Here is a 17,097-nt window from a genome sequence, read left to right as displayed (position 1 = left end):
GGCTCTAGAGGTGAAGAACTATTTCTTAAGTAGAAGTAGTATGCTCTTATTGCCTGTGTTGAGCACTAAAGCAAGGCATGCCTGTTCCAGCAGGATCTGCCTGCACCTCAGCCATACATCTCTGTAAGGGGGCCCGCCAATGACTAGCTTTCATTAACATGGTCTAGTTTCTAAAGGGCACTAGAACTTTCTGTGCCAGGGCTGGTGATATATACCATGGTGCCATCCTCTTTTCTGTAGTTGCAATTTGGCCCTTCCTTCTCTGACCTTATGGAAAAGAGACCTGCATGGTGACATTTGAGATGGAAACGAGATGATCTCTAATGCCTGGTCAAGCTATTTCTCTGGGTCTACAATTTTAAGGTAGAACGGGCTGATTCTAGATTCTAATGAGAGGGGGACCCTGGTGCAAAGTGGAAAAAAAATCAGAAGCACAATGGAAAACTCTTAGCCTCTGCTTTCTCCTTCAGCACACAGACGAGGGGGTTGGTAGGATATTTTTGTTTTGTTTTTTTGTTTTTTTGAGTTGGAGTCTCACTCCGTCACCCAGATTGGAGTGCAGTTGCCACTCCCGGCCACCGCAGCCTCGACCTGCTGGGCTCCAGCGATCCTTCCGCCTCATCCTTCCAAGTAGCTGGAACTACAGGCGTGCGCTACCACACCCGGCTAATTTTTTTATTTATTGTAGAGATGAGGTCTTACCAAGTTGCCCAAGCGGGTCATGAAGCCGCAGGCTCAGGCAATCCACTCACCTCAGCCTCCCAAGGCGCGGGATTATAGGCTGAGCCACCGAGCCTGACAGCAGGATATTTTTGTAGGGTCAGGAAACATGGGTTTAGCTTTCTAGCCTGGGTGTGGAGAAAGGTAGACTTAGCAACAAAATCCTCTATTGGGCACTGACTGACAAGCAAGAACAGCCAAGTCACCTGCTGATCCTTGACTGCTGGCCCTGTAGCCATGGGCACAAGGACTAATACAGCCAGTAGGGGCCCTGGAGCCCACCTGGGTTCAGCCTCACCCACGGTAAGAGTTATTGTTCTTCATACCCTCTACCCAGATGGTCCTTGATTGGGCAGGGAGTCAATGATAGACTGAGCCGTCCCTAGGCAGCTCCTCTGTAACTGCCTAAGCCGTCCCTAGGCAGCTCCTCTGTAACTGCTCTTGGCTCTGTAACTCCTCCTGGGGCCACACCCCAAAACTCTACACCCTCTGCCCCAAAACAGTTCTGCAGAGTGGTGAAGTTCACGTCCCTAACTTTTCTCCAAGTCTAGCTTTTCTTTCCTTCTGGCTCCAAGGTGCTCTGTGTCTGTGTGTGTGTGTATGTGTGTGTCTCTGTGTCTCTGTATTTGGGGAAAAGGGCAATCAGCAAACAATAAACTGAGGTTTCTTATGATCGTATTTTTTTAAGGATGAGTAGAAAAGGAATAAGGATGTCATGATACCGTGGATTTTGCCCATTCATTTCATGCTCTGAACAGAAAGTATACCTGGGAAATTACCAGCTCTTTCTTCCAGGGTTTGCAATGAGAGGACACTATACAAGAAAGTTGCTAGCTTTTCAATTCCCACTGTGCACTGCCTGAAGAAACTGGTATGTTGCATGTATGCTTTTGGATGAATTTGAACATACTCTAGTGAATGTGCCTTAAAAATCACGACACTAGTTCAGAGGAAGCACAGAAGGTCCAGACTCATGGTGAGGACAGGTGTTGGAAGCTAGGGAATGTGATCAGCACAGACTAAAAGAGAACTTTGGAGACCGCCTCCTTCAGTGACAAGTAGGGCAACAAAACCATAGAAGCCTATTTTTTCTTCATTCTGAAAATATCATGGCATTTACCTCTAAATGAACTTACCATTTATTTAGAGGTAGCTCTAAATTTAACAAGCACAGGGGTGATTTCAAAGAAAAAAAGTCCACACTTTACTCGCAATGGAGTCTGCAGGCAGGGCAATGCTGGGATAGCCATGTCCATGGCTCTATTATGCAAGCACAAATCCCATCTCTCAGATGCACTTCCTGGTTTTCCTTTACTGCAGTACCACTGGCCTTCCCTTCTCTAATTCCTTTTTCCCAGCTGTGATCTCCCTGTGTGACCTCAGGATGGCAGGTGGCCCTCAGAGCACACATTTCCAGACAGCTGAATGAGTCTGCTTTCTTATGCCCAGCACTGTGACTCGCGGCTAACTGCTCTGCAGGCAGGGCCCACAGTTGGGATCCTGCATGGCTCTGGGTCCTAGCTTGTAGGCCTGTAGCAGCCCCCAGGAACAAGCCAAGGAATGGGCTCTTGTTTGGCTTATGGCCACCTGTCCTTATGTACAGTTTGCAATTTTCTGTCATCTCAGGATACAGGGGGAAGAGGCAGAACAGAAGTACTGGGACAGGTCTGGCTTTTAAATTTTCCAACTAAGTGAAGAAGCAAGTTGGTTTTACAGAAAGCACTATTGCATTTAGTAGCTATGTGATTTTGAGCAAACCACGGAATTATTCTAGATCCGTTTTCTTAACTGCAAGATTATGTTGGACTGTCAAAGCTTGCTGTAGGATTCAGGGTGAATGAAAGTTGATCCTTGCTTTCATCACTACCTTTTACAGCTCATCACTGTGCCTTTTTTCTTTCCTAAGAAAGACAACACACCATTCTCCTCTGTGTTCCTGTCCCTCCTTCCCCCCATCAAGATCCAGGCAGAGCTGGAGATGAGGCTAAGATTCAGAGTTTCCTAAAGGGCAACTTAGAATGGCTTGGAAAGGGAAGCCTGAGTCCAACCTCTTTAATCCTACATTTGGTGACAAAGGGGACTTGGTCAGAATGGGTGACATTTCTCTTGCTGGGAACACACATTTAGCCAGTTTTCATAATGCCTAGAATATGTATGTCTATTTGCACAAGACTGTCTTTTCCTATTTTGGAGTGGTCAGACATTTTATTTTTGTTCAAAATTATCTGGAGTTTTAGACAAATTTGCAAAACTGTGCTTTTATTAAGTGACTTTTTGAATAAACTCTTTGGTATTCTGGAGCAAATGTATTTATTTATTGGTATGTGCAATGACAAACTTGGTATTTTCCCATGTTGACATTATATATGTTGTAGAACTTAGTGTTTGTCTAAGTACAAAAATATATCAACAAATTAAACTTGAATTGTTTCAACACTTTTGTGTATTTTTTTCATAAAAGGAGAAAAACGTGTTTCTTTCCGGAAGTTTTTTTTCTACTTCATTCGTTTTCTGAGAGCCCTAGGTAGGTGGCAGTAACAGAGATCATAGCCTATTTAGAACCAATGACATGTAGGGTCAACATTGCCCTCCTTCTGGCTATACCTTTCAAGTTTAAACATCATCAGAACCACACCCAGAGGCTGGCAAGGGCTGGGAAAATGGTGAGATTAGAAGGTACTTAAGTTAGAATAGTCCTCATAAGGGTCTGCGGTGCTACCTGAAGGAGTAGGCCAGTGGTCCTGAAAAAGGTGGAAAAGACCTAACCAGCAGATAAACACAGATACCTAGCCACTTGATTCCTCTGGCCTTGCTCGGAGCCTAACCTATTTAAACAGGACTTAGATGTGCTTGGGAGTCTATTTTTCAACCTGTGGCAGGTGTGAAGCCAAGAGGAAGGGAGGCTGCAGTTGTAGCTAGAGGCAGACATGAAAGCTAGTAGTCTAAACCAGAGGATAGAGGTTACAACCAAAGTCACCCAGAGACCGCAGAATGGCCCTGGGCCATTCCTGGCAGTCATGGTAGTCTTACAGAGTATCAAGAGTGACAGCCCAGCAGCACAGAACTTGATGACAGGGTGGTGATGCTATTGATAATGCTGTCAGCAAGCACCTACCACATGTTTCACCTTGGGACAGAAACTTTAGAAGTAGTGTCTTATTTAATCCTAACAGTCCCATTGGGTGAGTATTATTCCCATTCATAAATGAAGAAATTGGTGCTCTTATATGTTAAGGGATGATCTAAGAAAGAGGAGAAATCTGTCTTATTTTCTTTGTATTAAAAATGGGAAAGGAAAATAAGAAAAGGTAAGTATATTTTAGAAAAGTTAATGGTCAAAATAAAGTCACAGGTGTGTCATTCATGTTTTTTCTCAATAGTGCTGTATTTCTTTGGAATACAAACAGTCTGGATTGAAGGAGACTTTAAGAATGTGGTAATAAATAGGGTTTGTTTATTCCCTGAAACTTAGAGTACTGATGTTGCCAAATTTCCTACCTAAACTATGGCCTATCCCCTGCGGCCTTTGTGGGAAACAGCATATGCAGGATTCTAAAAAGGAAAGAGGGCTTTTGTTTAGTCATCAGGTAGAAGAAAAATCTTAAATGGCCATATTTAGATATTCCAGACCATTTGTCTGGGATAGTCTTGGTTTATGCCTAATCTTGGCATAATATTCATTAATCTTCCTTTTTCCAAAGTGTTCAACATTGGACCATAAGTTACTAGATCACTCAGACTATAGAAAGTGCAGTGAGGGTGATTCTCACAGGCCATTTCTTCTACAGGCCAAGTACATCTGTGCTCCTCAGTGCCCTCCCTGGGCTCAGCCTCTGCTGCTAGTCATGAGGCTAATGAGATGCTTTCTTTCTGCTCCTGTTGTGAAATGAGATATTTCTTTGTGATTCCCAGAAAGGGGATCTCCTGGCTATAGCACCCACCTGATTTACTAAGCATGGTCTCTGTTGATGCAGTTGTTGCCTAGACCAACTGTCCATAGCAATATGACCTGTGTGTTCTGTCACAGTGCCCAAAGGCCAGAGGACTGATCAAGTTTGCAGCCTTCTAGTTCTGAGAAAGGAAGACAATTAGTAAACAGCAGCAACAGGAACAAAGACCAGTCCTGTTGTTTTGGTTACCCTGGGTTATACACATAACTGTCCTCCCTGAAGGATGAAACACTCCTGGAAAATCCAGAAAAACTGTCTACATCCTAAATGGCTGAAAAGTGCATTAAAATTCCTGATATATAAATACACAAATATATTCTTGACATATACACCAACTAAGAGCTAGGGCAGGAAGAGCCATCATAAAGGCTCAGCATTTCTGGCAGGAACTATTTCCATAAACCAATTTTTCCCAAAGATTAACACTTTACATGCCAACCTCATCAAAATAATTGAAGGTCCATATACTTTCACACCTTAATGCTTTTCCAGTACCACTCTTTCTGTCAAGAATGTTCTCTCTCTCCTTTGCCCTCCTGGAGAAGTTCTTAGCATGCCTTTGAGGCCCATCTCCTCTGTGAAGTTTCTTGGAAAGTACTTTGGCAAAAACAGTTTCTCTTTCTTCATGTTCCTGCAGTTTGGGTCCATATCTCAGTGATAGCATAATAAAATAGGTATCACTTAATGAGTGGTTATCTGAGTTAGAACCAATGCTATTTATATGCATTGCTTCATCTAATTCTTAAAGTAACCTCTGATACCTGGATTTTTACTACCCTTCCTATAGAGACAGAGTTGAGGCTCAGATGGGTTAGGAAGCTGACCCAAGATTCTACAGCTAGAATATGCAGGGATAGATCATGACCCAAGTATCTCTGCCTGCAGAGATAACTGCAGAATTCACAATCTTGAGTTCATTGTTCATTTTATCTGTCAGGCTCCTTGTTAACCTGAGTTTTTTCAGAGTAGAAATTGTAGTACTTAGCATTGAGCAGTTGTTTGCTAAATGAATGAATGAATGAACCAGAAGGAAACAGAAGTACCTATCTCTAATAAGGGAATCATATCCTAAGGCAAAAAAAATCTGAACCAGATACCCAGGATTCTTATAAATCAACCCCTCCGAGTGAATGAAGGGAAATAATGGAAAACAATTTATCAAAACAGTAGACAGCACCTATATTATTTTTTTTACCTTTAGAGTATAATACATCTGAATTGGATTCAATACATTTTAAACTGCCTTTTTTACAATGTCAATCAAATGTCCTACACAGAGATAGATGCAATATACTTTCTACAGACTCAATCTTAAATGACTTGTCTCTGTTGTCAATTACCTAACAAGAAGAAATGCCTAGTAGTAGCTGACAAATTATCATATGGTCCCATACCTTGTGACAGCAGTCTGCATGCTTGTATGTGTGATTTCAACTATTTTCCTGGCACTTTATGCATGCCATGCATAATGGAACTCTAAAAGCCATATCTACCTTTACATAATTTCTTAATTTTCCAGTCTTCCATATTTCATGACTGGGAATGTCCTCAGGAATATGCCCTCTTCAAACTCTCAGGTCTTACATGTAAACTTAATTCACATATCCTTCATCTTAGAATTCAAGTGTACCTTCTTGTCTCACGAAGACACATGACAGATGGTAACTTAGGAGAATAAGCCTTTAATTTGGTTAAAATCCTCCAAGTCCTAATCTAGTGGCTACTTTCTCCAGCCCTGTCCAAAGTCCCAAATATCCGAATGTAGAACATATGGTTTCTTCCCATGGGCACTGCTATATTGGTTTGTGCAAAAGACACACTCTGTAACTTTCCTGTTGAGCTGGCACTTTGTATACAAGCTAAATCCTCATTTCTGTTTTAACTCATGTGGTCTGAGAACAAATTTCCTAGAGGGCGCAATATTCAGAAACAGCTTCAGGCAAAGACTGCCATCAATACACAGGTCCTCTCCCCTACTGCTAGCTCCCTGGCCTTCTCAGCTCCTCATGGCAGGACCACCCCCAGGCAGCCATTCTGCAGCCTCAACAGTCTCAAATCTTGGCTCTGCAGGGCAGGGACTAAAGTCTTCATCTAGAGCTTCCACTGGCCACTGAAGACCAGAGGTGCAAAGGTACTTCTGGGTTTGGCAGTAAGCAGAACAGGGATACAGGAAGCTAGAGACCAAGGCAATATCAGAGCAAAACAGTCCCCAAACAGGCCTGTAGGCTCATCCTCAGGTCAGTGGGAGTCTTCACTACTCTGGAGAAAAGAGGATGTGTAAGAGACAGCATCAGTGCTCCTAGAAAGAGGATTCAGCTCAGGCAGCTCAGCAGTCTTACCCTGCTCTGAGACGATCATCCCCACAAAATGTTCTCTTCTCTCCAGAGGACCACTAACCTGCACAGGTCCAAAGAAGAAGGCATCTTGAAGTCTGAAATCTTCATTCTTGCAAACTTAGTCCTCATCATCTGTAAGCTGATGTTCATTCACAGGTGAACTGTTATGCCTACCAGGAAGAGTCAGACCTTTGCCCCGAGTGGTCCCATCTGTAATTATGATAGATCAAAATAATCACTTAATGGATCAACTTCTCTGATGGGGAAAGGCAGGAAGAGAAAGAGTGAAGTTGTCTTATGTTCACACTACTGTCCATGTTTTACAAGGTGAAATGTGTGTGAGCACCAGGAAGGATACATGATCTCCATGGTAGTAGCCTGATAGCTATGAAATTTGAACACAGAGAAGGAAATACAGGGCACAGGGCCAAGGAGGAAATCTGAGGAGAGAAAGGTCACCTTGGGACTAGAGTAACGGATACTTCACCAAACTGGCTGTTTTCACTCTAAACCCTGGGGGTTACGCTTCCTCAAAATGCTGCCTGTATACGCTTTATCAGCACTAATACCCGACCCTTCAGCTCTCAAGTCTCGGGGCCACTCTTCTTTGGTGGTTTCCTCTTGCTCGCAGTAGCTGTCTGCATGGAATCCAGTATTCTCTGCCAAGACAGCAGGATCGTCTTCTTCATGAAAACAGCAGGAACATGTTTCTGGCTTTGGATCACATAAGGTAGCAGAATTGTCTTCCTGGGTTCTGGGATCAGTGGGCAGACTTTCCCAACCCAAATGGTCTGATTCTTCCTCTTCTATCACTCCCATTCTTTCAGCTATTTCTTCAGCAGAAGGCTCTTTTGAGTCAGGGTAATCCACCAGGATTGTTTCTTGCCTATGCTTGGCACAGTCTGAAAGGTCATAAATTGGATAAGTCTCTTCAGGGTAACCTAGAGAGAAAAGTAGCACAAAGCCTTACAAATAATATCTCTTCAGAAAAATAAAGTGTTAGGCTCAAAGAGGATTTTCAGGCAGCAGTCATCCTATCCAAACAAATCCATTCAAGAAATCATGATTCCAACAGTTCTAAAGTTTCACTTGAGCCAATTCTTAGCAATCTTACTATCCCCAATGTTCTTTGAAATACAAACCAATTCAGATGAAAATCCCTTCTTAAGTGTAGGGTGCTTGGGGGTAGAGTTAAGTCTCATACCACGTGTTTTTGCAGTACTGATTAAGATTAAACAAACAGCATGAGCCTTCAGTTAAAAAAAGAATGCACTAAATACCAGATGGAGAAAACACAGCTCAAGGCTAATGTTTATAATTTCTATTTGGAACCATTTCCAAATCTTCTTTGGGGGTGGGGGGCAGGAAAGGAATGCTAAAGCTCTTTGAAAAATACTTCATGAAGCTTTCTATTTATCAAACAACTGAAATGCCTTGCAAGTGTCAGAAAGAGAGAGCACTTTAGCAAGACATGCTCAAGATCCCACAGGACAAGCATTGCATTTTCAGAAGACAGAATTCCCATTGTTGGCTGCTTCTTCTTCACAACATGGAACAAAAGAAAACAACAAACTGGTAAACAAAATGAGTAACACTGGTACTGAATCCCAGCTAGGATAATGAGAAAAGAGAAAATGGTGCCAAATTAAGGAACGAAATGAAATAAATCTGTGTCAGCCAAGCAAGCATGAGCAGCAGATGGGCCGTGCTGGAGCTCACATGCCAGTGCTGGCACAGGCGGCGGTGCTCGCAACACAATGCAGAAAGCTTGAAGATTCGGAACCCATTTACTTTATGATAATTGGCAAATTCAACCTTAACGTAACCACTTTTTGCCTACAAATTGTGACAAACAGCAGTCTTTTTTGGTGTAGTATAGGGTATGCAGAGACATTTCTACAACATTTACTGTTTTTTTTTTCTGACTATAAAAGTCATATAGACTCATTTGTCCAAAATTTGGGAAAATATAGACTAGTTTAAAAAAGAAAATATGTATCACCCAGAATCCTACCACTAATGATAATTTGCTGTATTTACTTCTGCCCTTTTTGCCATATATAAACATATATTTTTTTCCCTTTTTTAAAACAAAGGATTGTATTTGTTTATAAAATGTACCCTGATTTTTTTCATTCAACATTATATCATGAGATTTCTCCATATCATTAGGCATTTTAAAGTTGGTCACAAATATCTCATCATATAGCTATATAATTGACATGATCTACCATTTCTCTTCTGTAAGACATTAAGATTCTTTCCAATTTTCCCCTATTATATGTAATATAGTAGTTAAGATCTCCGAATATAAATCCAAGTCCACTTCCCTAATTCTTCAGGATAGACTTCTTTAAGATGAAAACTAGACCAAAGGGAATGGACAATTTTAAAGCCGTTTTTGTACTCTGTCAACCAACTGTACACAAGAGTGGCATATATTTTCAGTCCCACCAGTGATGTAAAAATTGTCCATTTTATCACACCCTCATCAGCACTCACAGTAGTATACTAAGAATCTCGCCAATGCAGTCTATATTCTGAGGCTTAACTTACTATGGACAGAATGCTACCCAAGGCCCTCATAGTCTTCTTGGTCAAGAACAGGGGCTGAGAAAGTTTCTTGCTAGTTAGCTCCCAGCCACTGAATGCTTAAGAGAAGTCCATTTGTTGGCATGTCCCTAGCTTCTCTCCATACCAAGAACAAAGTTTAACTTTGGATTTTCATGACAATTTGCTTTGGTTTTAGAGGGAACACCAAGCAGACTCAGGCTCCAGGCCCACCTTAGCACAAGGCCCCAGGTCAGCCCCACAGCCCTAGACATTATGTTTGCACCCACAAACTCAGCCTCCACGATGTCCCCTGCAGATACATACTCTAGGCCCACCTAGCACAGGCTAGCAACTATGGCCCCAGGCTCCAAGTCCACCCCAGGTTCCAGACCAACCCAGAGCCAAGTCAGCTCACATAGCCCCAGGCTTTAAGTCCACCCCAGTACCAAGTTGGTATCCCTGACTTTAGGTACCAGTCCAGTAGTCATGGACACAAGCTCCATGCCTGCCCAGTGCCAGGCTCATTCCTGTGGCCCCACCTTTTAGGCTGGTCCCTGCATCCCCAAAATCCAGCAGACCCTCGGTTCAGGCCATCCCAGTAGACCCCAGAATTGGGCTGGCCCCAAGATCCCAGCTTTCAGCACTGTCTCTATGGACCTAGGTTTCAGGCTGGGTCCCATAGCCTCAAGAACCCAGACTAGCCCTCATGGACCTAGCCTCCAAGCCTACCTATACAGAGTTAGGCTTCAGACCTATTCTGGCCCTTGTGGACTCAGCCTCTAGGCCCATCCCAATGAATCCAGGCACCAGGACCATCCAAGTGTCTGGCCAACCTCCAAGCAGGCTCAAGGCCCACTCCAGCCCCAGGTAAGTACTTGTGGACCTAGGCTTCAGGTCAGCCTCTCCATACCTGATACAGAATCCAGGCCCACCCTCACAGACCCAGGCTCCAGGTCCACACCTAAGGACCCAATCAAGAGGTCCATCCCAGTGGATCCAGGCTTCAGGCCCAACACTGTAACTCTGCACCAGGCCAGCCTGCCTAAGAATTCCAGCAGCAAGCCTACCTGTGGGCCATACCAAATAGTCTGCTTGGAATCTCTGGATGGTCTGATTGGTGAATGGTTTTCCCAAATAAAGCCAGTCTGCAAAGACTGGAATGAATCCCTGCTTCTTCAAATGTGCAGATACCAATGCACAGATATGAGACTTAAGAACAATCAGGGAAACATGTTGCCAACAATGAACAAAATAAAACACCTAAAGAAATGGAGATATATGAACTGCCTCACAAAAAATTTAAGACACTTGTTTTAAGGAAGCTCAACAAACATCAATACAGATAAACAATTCAATGAAAATACAAAACAATAAACAACCAAAACACTTAACAGATTGAAATTATTAAAAAACCAAATAGAAATTCTAGAGCTGAAAAATATAATGAATGAAATGAAAAATGCAACAGAGAGAACCAATAGCAGAACTCATCAAGCCAAAGAATGAACCAGTGAAGTTGAAGATATTATTTGAAAATACAGTCAGCTGAGAAAAAAGAATAAAAATAAAGAAAGCTTATGGAATTTATGGAACAGCATCAGAAGGACAAATTTTTGAGATATAAGAGTTCAAGGAAAAGAGACAAAGGGGTAGAAAGTTCAGAGAAATAATAGCATAAAACTTTCCAAATCTGGGGAAAGTTATAAATGATGTAGGAAGATCAAAAGTCTCCCATTAGAGTTAACCCAAATAAGACTACATGAAGATAGATTATGATCAAATTGCCAAAAATCAAAGGCAAAGAGAGGATTCTGGAAGCGGCAAAAAAAAAAAAAAAAGCAAATCACATATAAGGGAGCTGCAATTAGGCTAGCAGTGGATTTATTAGCAGAAATCAAAAGTCAGAAGAGAGTGGGATAATATGTTCAAAGTGCTTACAGAAAAGAAACTGTCAATCAAGAGTACTGTTCTTGGCAAAGCTGTCATTCAGAAATGAAGGAAAGATGAAGACTTTCCCAGCAAACGAAAGTTGAGGGAGTTAATCACTACAAGATCTATTTTACAAGAAATGCTCAAGGGTGTTCTTCAAGCTAAAAGAAAAGGACACTAATTAGTAACAAATATAAAAATATAAAATTCCTAGGTAAAATTAAGTATAAGTATACAAATTCAGAATACTCTAATACTGTAATGGTGACATGTAAATCACTTATATCTTTAATATGAAGGTTAAAAGACAGAACTATTAAAAATAACAGCTACTATATTTTTAAGGGATATGCAATATAAAAAGATATAAATTGTGGCATCAAAAACAAAATGTGGGGAGGGTAGATAAAGTAAAAGTGTAGTATTACTTTATGTGTTCCAAGTTAAGTTTTCATCAGCTTAAAACAGCCTGTTGTAAAATGTTTTATGTAAGCCTCGTGGTAACCATAAAGCAAAAACATATAGTGGATTACAAATGCCAAAAGTAAGAAATCAAATCATATCACTAGAAAAAACAATCTCATCATAAAGGAAGACACAAGAGGAAGAAAGGAACAAAGGATCTATAAAAGAACCAGAAGCAATTAACAATGGCAGTACTGGATCCTTGACTATCAATAATTACTTTGAATGTAAATTATTTAAATTCTCCAATTAAAAGACATAAAGTGGCTGAATAGGTTTTTTTTTTTTTTAAACCCAACTATATGCTGCCTACAAGATACTCATTTCACTTTTAAAAACACACACAGATTAAAAATGAAAGGACGACCAGGTGTAGTGGCTCATGCCTGTAATCCCAGCACTTTGGGGCAGTGGAAGTGAGAGGATTGCCTGAGTCCAGGGGTTCAAGACCAGCCTAGGCAACTTGATGAGACTTCGTCTCTACAGTAATTTTTTTAAAGTGAAAGAATGGGAAATATATTATATGAAAATGTAAACCAAAAGAAAGCAAAGATAGCTATACTCAAAATTTAAGTCGTAAACAAAAATGAGACAAAAGTCATTTTATAATGATAAGGAATTAATTCATTAAGACATGACAATTGTAAATATATATGCATCCAACATCAAAGCACCTAAATATATAAAGCAAATACTAATAGATCTGAAGAGAAAGAATAGACTGCAATACAATAATAGTAGGGGATCTGAATACCCTACCTTCAGTCATGGACATTTCATTCAGCAGAAAATCAATAAAGAAACACTGGACTTGAATTGCACTTTAGATCAAATGAACCTAGCAAACATATATAGAATATTCCATCCAGGGCTAGGCACAGTGGCTCATGCCTGTGATCCTAACACTTTGGGAGGCTGAAGTGAGAAGACTGCCTGAGCTCAGGAGTTCAAGACCAGCCTGGGCAACATAGTGAAAACCTCATCTCTACAAAAAAATTTTAAAAATTAGGGCTGGGTGCTGTGGCTCATGTCTGTAATCCCAATACTTTGGAAGGCTGAAGTGAGAAGACTGCCTGAGCTCAGGAGTTCAAGACCAGGCTGGGCAACATGGTGAGACTTTGTCTAGACAATAATTTTAAAAACCAGCCAGGTGTGGTAGTATGTGCCTATGGTCTTGGCTACCTGTAAGGCTGAGGTGCAAGGATTGCCTGAGTCCAGCAGGTTGAGGCTGCGGTAGCCATGAGCATGCCACTGCACTCCAGCCTGGGTGACACAGTGAGATTCTGACTCAAAAATAAAAATATTTTAAAAATTTAAAAATTAGGTGTGGTAGTGTGTGCCTGTAGTCCCAGCTACTCGAGATGCTGAGGTGGAAGGACTGCCTGAGCCCAGGAGGTTGAGGCTCCCATGAGCTGTGATCATCATGATCATGTCACTGCACTCCAGTCTGAAAAGCAGATCATATGTTATGCCACAAAACAAATCAACAAGTTAAAAAAGATTGAAATTATATCAAGTATCTTTTCAACCACAGTGGTATAAAACTAGAAATCAGAAATAGGAAGAATTCTGGAAAATTCACAAATATTTGGACATTAACATTTTCCTAAACAATCAATGGGTTAAAGAAGAAATTAAAACATATCTTGAGACAAATTAAAATGCACATACAACACCAAAACTTACAGGATGCAGCAAAATCAGTTCTAAGAGGGAAGTTTATAGTAATAAGTGCCTACATCAAAAAATTAAAAAGGTCCCCAAAATCTAATATTATACCTCAAGAGAAAAAAAGAACAAACTAAGCCCAAAGTTAGAAGAATTATAGACATAATAAAGATCAAGGTAGATCGGGTGCAGTGGCTCAAGCCTGTAATCCCAGTACTTTGGGAGGCTGGGGTGAGAGGACTGCCTGAGTCCAGGGTTTCGAGGCCAACCTGGGCAACTTGGCGAGACCTCGTCTCTACAATAAATTAAAAAAAAAAAAAAAAAAATTAGCCAGGCATGGTGGTGCATGCCTATAGTTCCAGCTACTTGGAAGGGTGAGGCTCAAGGATAGCCTGAGCCCAGTAGGTCAAGGTTGCTATGGCCATGAGTGTGTCACTGCACTCCAGACTCGGCATCAGAGTGAGACTCCAACAACAACAACAACAGAAGTCTCCTATTAAAGAAAAGCTCTGATGGCTTCACAGCTGAATTCTACCAAGCATCTAAAGAAGAACTAATACCAACCCTTCTCAAACTCTTTTAAAACACTGAAAGAAAGGACATTTTGCAATTCATTTTACAAGGTCAGCATTACCACAAGGCTACCCTAATACCATAGCCTAACAAAGATATGACAGGAAAAGAAAATTATAGGCCAATATCCCTAATGAACACAGATGCAAAAATTCTCAACAAAATACTAGCAGACCATATTCCATAGTACAAAGAACCATTCACCATGATCAAATGAGATTTAACCTTGGGATACAAGGATGGCTCAACATACACCAATCAATAAGTATGATACACCACATTAACAGAGCGAAAAACAAAAAAATACGACCATCTCAACAGACGCAGAAAAGGCATTTGACAAAATTCAGCATCTTTTCATGATAAAAATTATCAACAAATTAGGTACAGAAGGAATGTACTTCAATACAATAAAAGCTATACACACACACACACACACACACACACAATAAGAGCCATATATAGAGTTCTTAGCTCATATCCTAGTCTCCAGTGAAAAGTTGGAAGATTTTCCTCCAAGATCAAGAACAAGAACAGGATGCTCACTCTTATCACTTCTATTCTACATAATACTGAAAGTCCTAGCCAGAGCAAGCAGATAAAAGAAAGAAATAAAAGGTATCCTTTAAAAAAAAGGCATCCTAATAGGAAAGGAAGACATGAAATTATCTCTATTTGCTGATGACATTATAAAAAATTCCTAAAGACTCCACCAAAAAAACTCCTAGAATGAATAAACAAATTCAGTAAAGTTACAGGATACAAAGTCAACATACAAAACTCAGTAGTGTTTTTATACATTAACAATGACCTATCGACAAAAAATAGAAAAAAATTATATTTACAACAGTTCCAGAAAAATAAAATCCTTAGAAATGAATTTAACTAAGGAGGTAAAAGATCTATACACTGAAAGCTATAAAACACTAATGAAAGAAATTGAAAAAGACATAAATGGAAAGCTATCCCCATGTTCATGAACTGGAAGAATTAATATTGTTAAAATGTCTATGTTATCCAAAGCAATCTACAGATTCAGTACATTCCTTATCAAAATTCAAATGACAATTTCCACAGAAATAGAAAACAACAATCCTAAAATCCACATGAAATCATAAAAGACCCTGAATGGTCAAAATGATCTTGAGTAAAAAGAACAAAGCCAGAGGCTCACACTACCTGATTTCCAAATCTCGTACAAAGTTATAGTAATCAAAACAGCATGGTACTGGCATAAAAACAAACACACAGAACAATGGAAAAGAACAGAGAGCCCAGAAATAAATCCACACATTTGTGGACAATTGATTTTGAACAAAGATGCCAAAAACAATCAATGGTCAAATGACACTCTTCAATAAATGATGCTGGGATAACTAAATATTCACATGCAGAAGAATGATTTTAGACCCTCATCTCATACCATATGAAAAAAAGCAACTCAAAATGCCTTGAAGACTTAAACAGAAGAACTGAAACTACTGGAAGAAAACAGAGGGGGAGAAAGCTCCATGATACTGATCTGAGCAATGAATTTGTGGATATGGCACCAAAAGCCTAGGGAACAAAAGCAAAAACAGACAAAAGGGATTGCAACAAACTAAGAAGCTTCTGCACAGCAAAGGAACAATCAACAGAGTGAAGGGACAACCTAAGGAATGGGAGAAAATATTTGCAAACCATGTATCTAATAAGCGGTTGGTATCCAAAACACATAAGGAACTCAACTCCATAGCAAAAAACCAAACAACCCAAATTTAAAAATGAAGAGACATTTCTCAAAATAAGACATACAAAGAGGCAACAGGTATATGAAAAAATGCTCAACATCCCTTATCATCAGGGAAATATAAATTAAAACCACAGTAAGATATCCCATCATATTTGTTAGAATGGCTGTTATCAAAAAGACAAAAGGTAATGAGTTTTGGTGAAGACATGGAGAAAAGGGAACCCTTTTTCACTGTTGGTGGAAATGTAAATTCATACAGCCATTATGAAAAACAGTACAGAGGCTCCTCGACAAGTTAAAAATTGAAACAACCATATGATTCAGCAATCCCACTATTGGGTATGTATCCAAAGGATAAGAAATCAGTATGTCAAAGAGATATCTGCACTCCCATGTTCATTGTAGCTATTCACAATAGCCAAGATATGGAATCAATCTAAGTATCCATAAATGGATGCACGGATAAAGAAAATGTGACATATATACACAGCAGAATACTACTCAGCCTTAAAAAAAGGAGGAAATCCTGCCACTTGCAATAATATGGATGAATCTGGAGGACATTAAATGAAATAAGCCAGGCACAGAAGGACAAACACTGCAAAATTTCACTTATATGTGGTGTCTAAAAAAGTCAAGCTCATAGAAATAGTAAAATGGTGGTTACCAGAGGCTTGGGGCTGAGAGACTGGGGAGATATTCGTTAAAGGACACAAATTTCAGTTAGATAGCAGGAATGAATAGGTTCAAGAGATCTATTATATACCATGGTGATTACAGTTAATAATAATATATTGTACACTTAAAAATTGCTAAAGGAATATATATATATATATTGGAGTTGGAATCTTACTCCGTCACCCAGGCTGGAGTGGTATGCAGTAGCATGATCAAGACAATCACAGCTCATGGCAGCTGGGACCTCCTGGGCTCAGGCAATCCTTTCACCTCAGTATCCCGAGTAGCTGGGACTACAGGCACATGATACCAAGCCTGGCTAATTTTTAAACTAAGTAAACTATGCAAATAGTCCCTAACAGTCAATGCAGAAAATAAAGAGTTTCATCAATCAACTTATAACTGATATTCTCAATAATATTCAAGCAGATAATTGCATTGATAAAACTTAGCCAAGATACAATTTTAAAAAAGAGCAAGCAGGAAATTAGAA

At 40.2% G+C, this 17,097-nt stretch overlaps 1 long non-coding RNA gene across 1 annotated transcript; it reads right to left on the bottom strand.

Annotated features, from left to right (window-relative positions):
* Positions 1-5,824: 5,824 nt before the first annotated feature.
* On the bottom strand, positions 5,825-7,949 carry LOC103264944. Its single transcript, XR_002482216.1, has 2 exons — positions 7,466-7,949; positions 5,825-7,216 (listed from the first exon to the last, which is right to left on the bottom strand). It is a non-coding gene; the product is annotated as an uncharacterized LOC103264944 (long non-coding RNA).
* Between the last annotated feature and the right edge of the window lie 9,148 nt (positions 7,950-17,097).

The sequence above is a fragment of the Carlito syrichta genome, unplaced genomic scaffold, assembly GCF_000164805.1.
Source record: "Carlito syrichta isolate Samal-C Ts95f unplaced genomic scaffold, Tarsius_syrichta-2.0.1 Scaffold305775, whole genome shotgun sequence".
Lineage (NCBI taxonomy): Eukaryota > Metazoa > Chordata > Mammalia > Primates > Tarsiidae > Carlito > Carlito syrichta.
The sequence above is the reverse complement of the archived record's forward strand: the minus strand, read 5'-3'. Positions and strand labels throughout refer to the sequence as shown.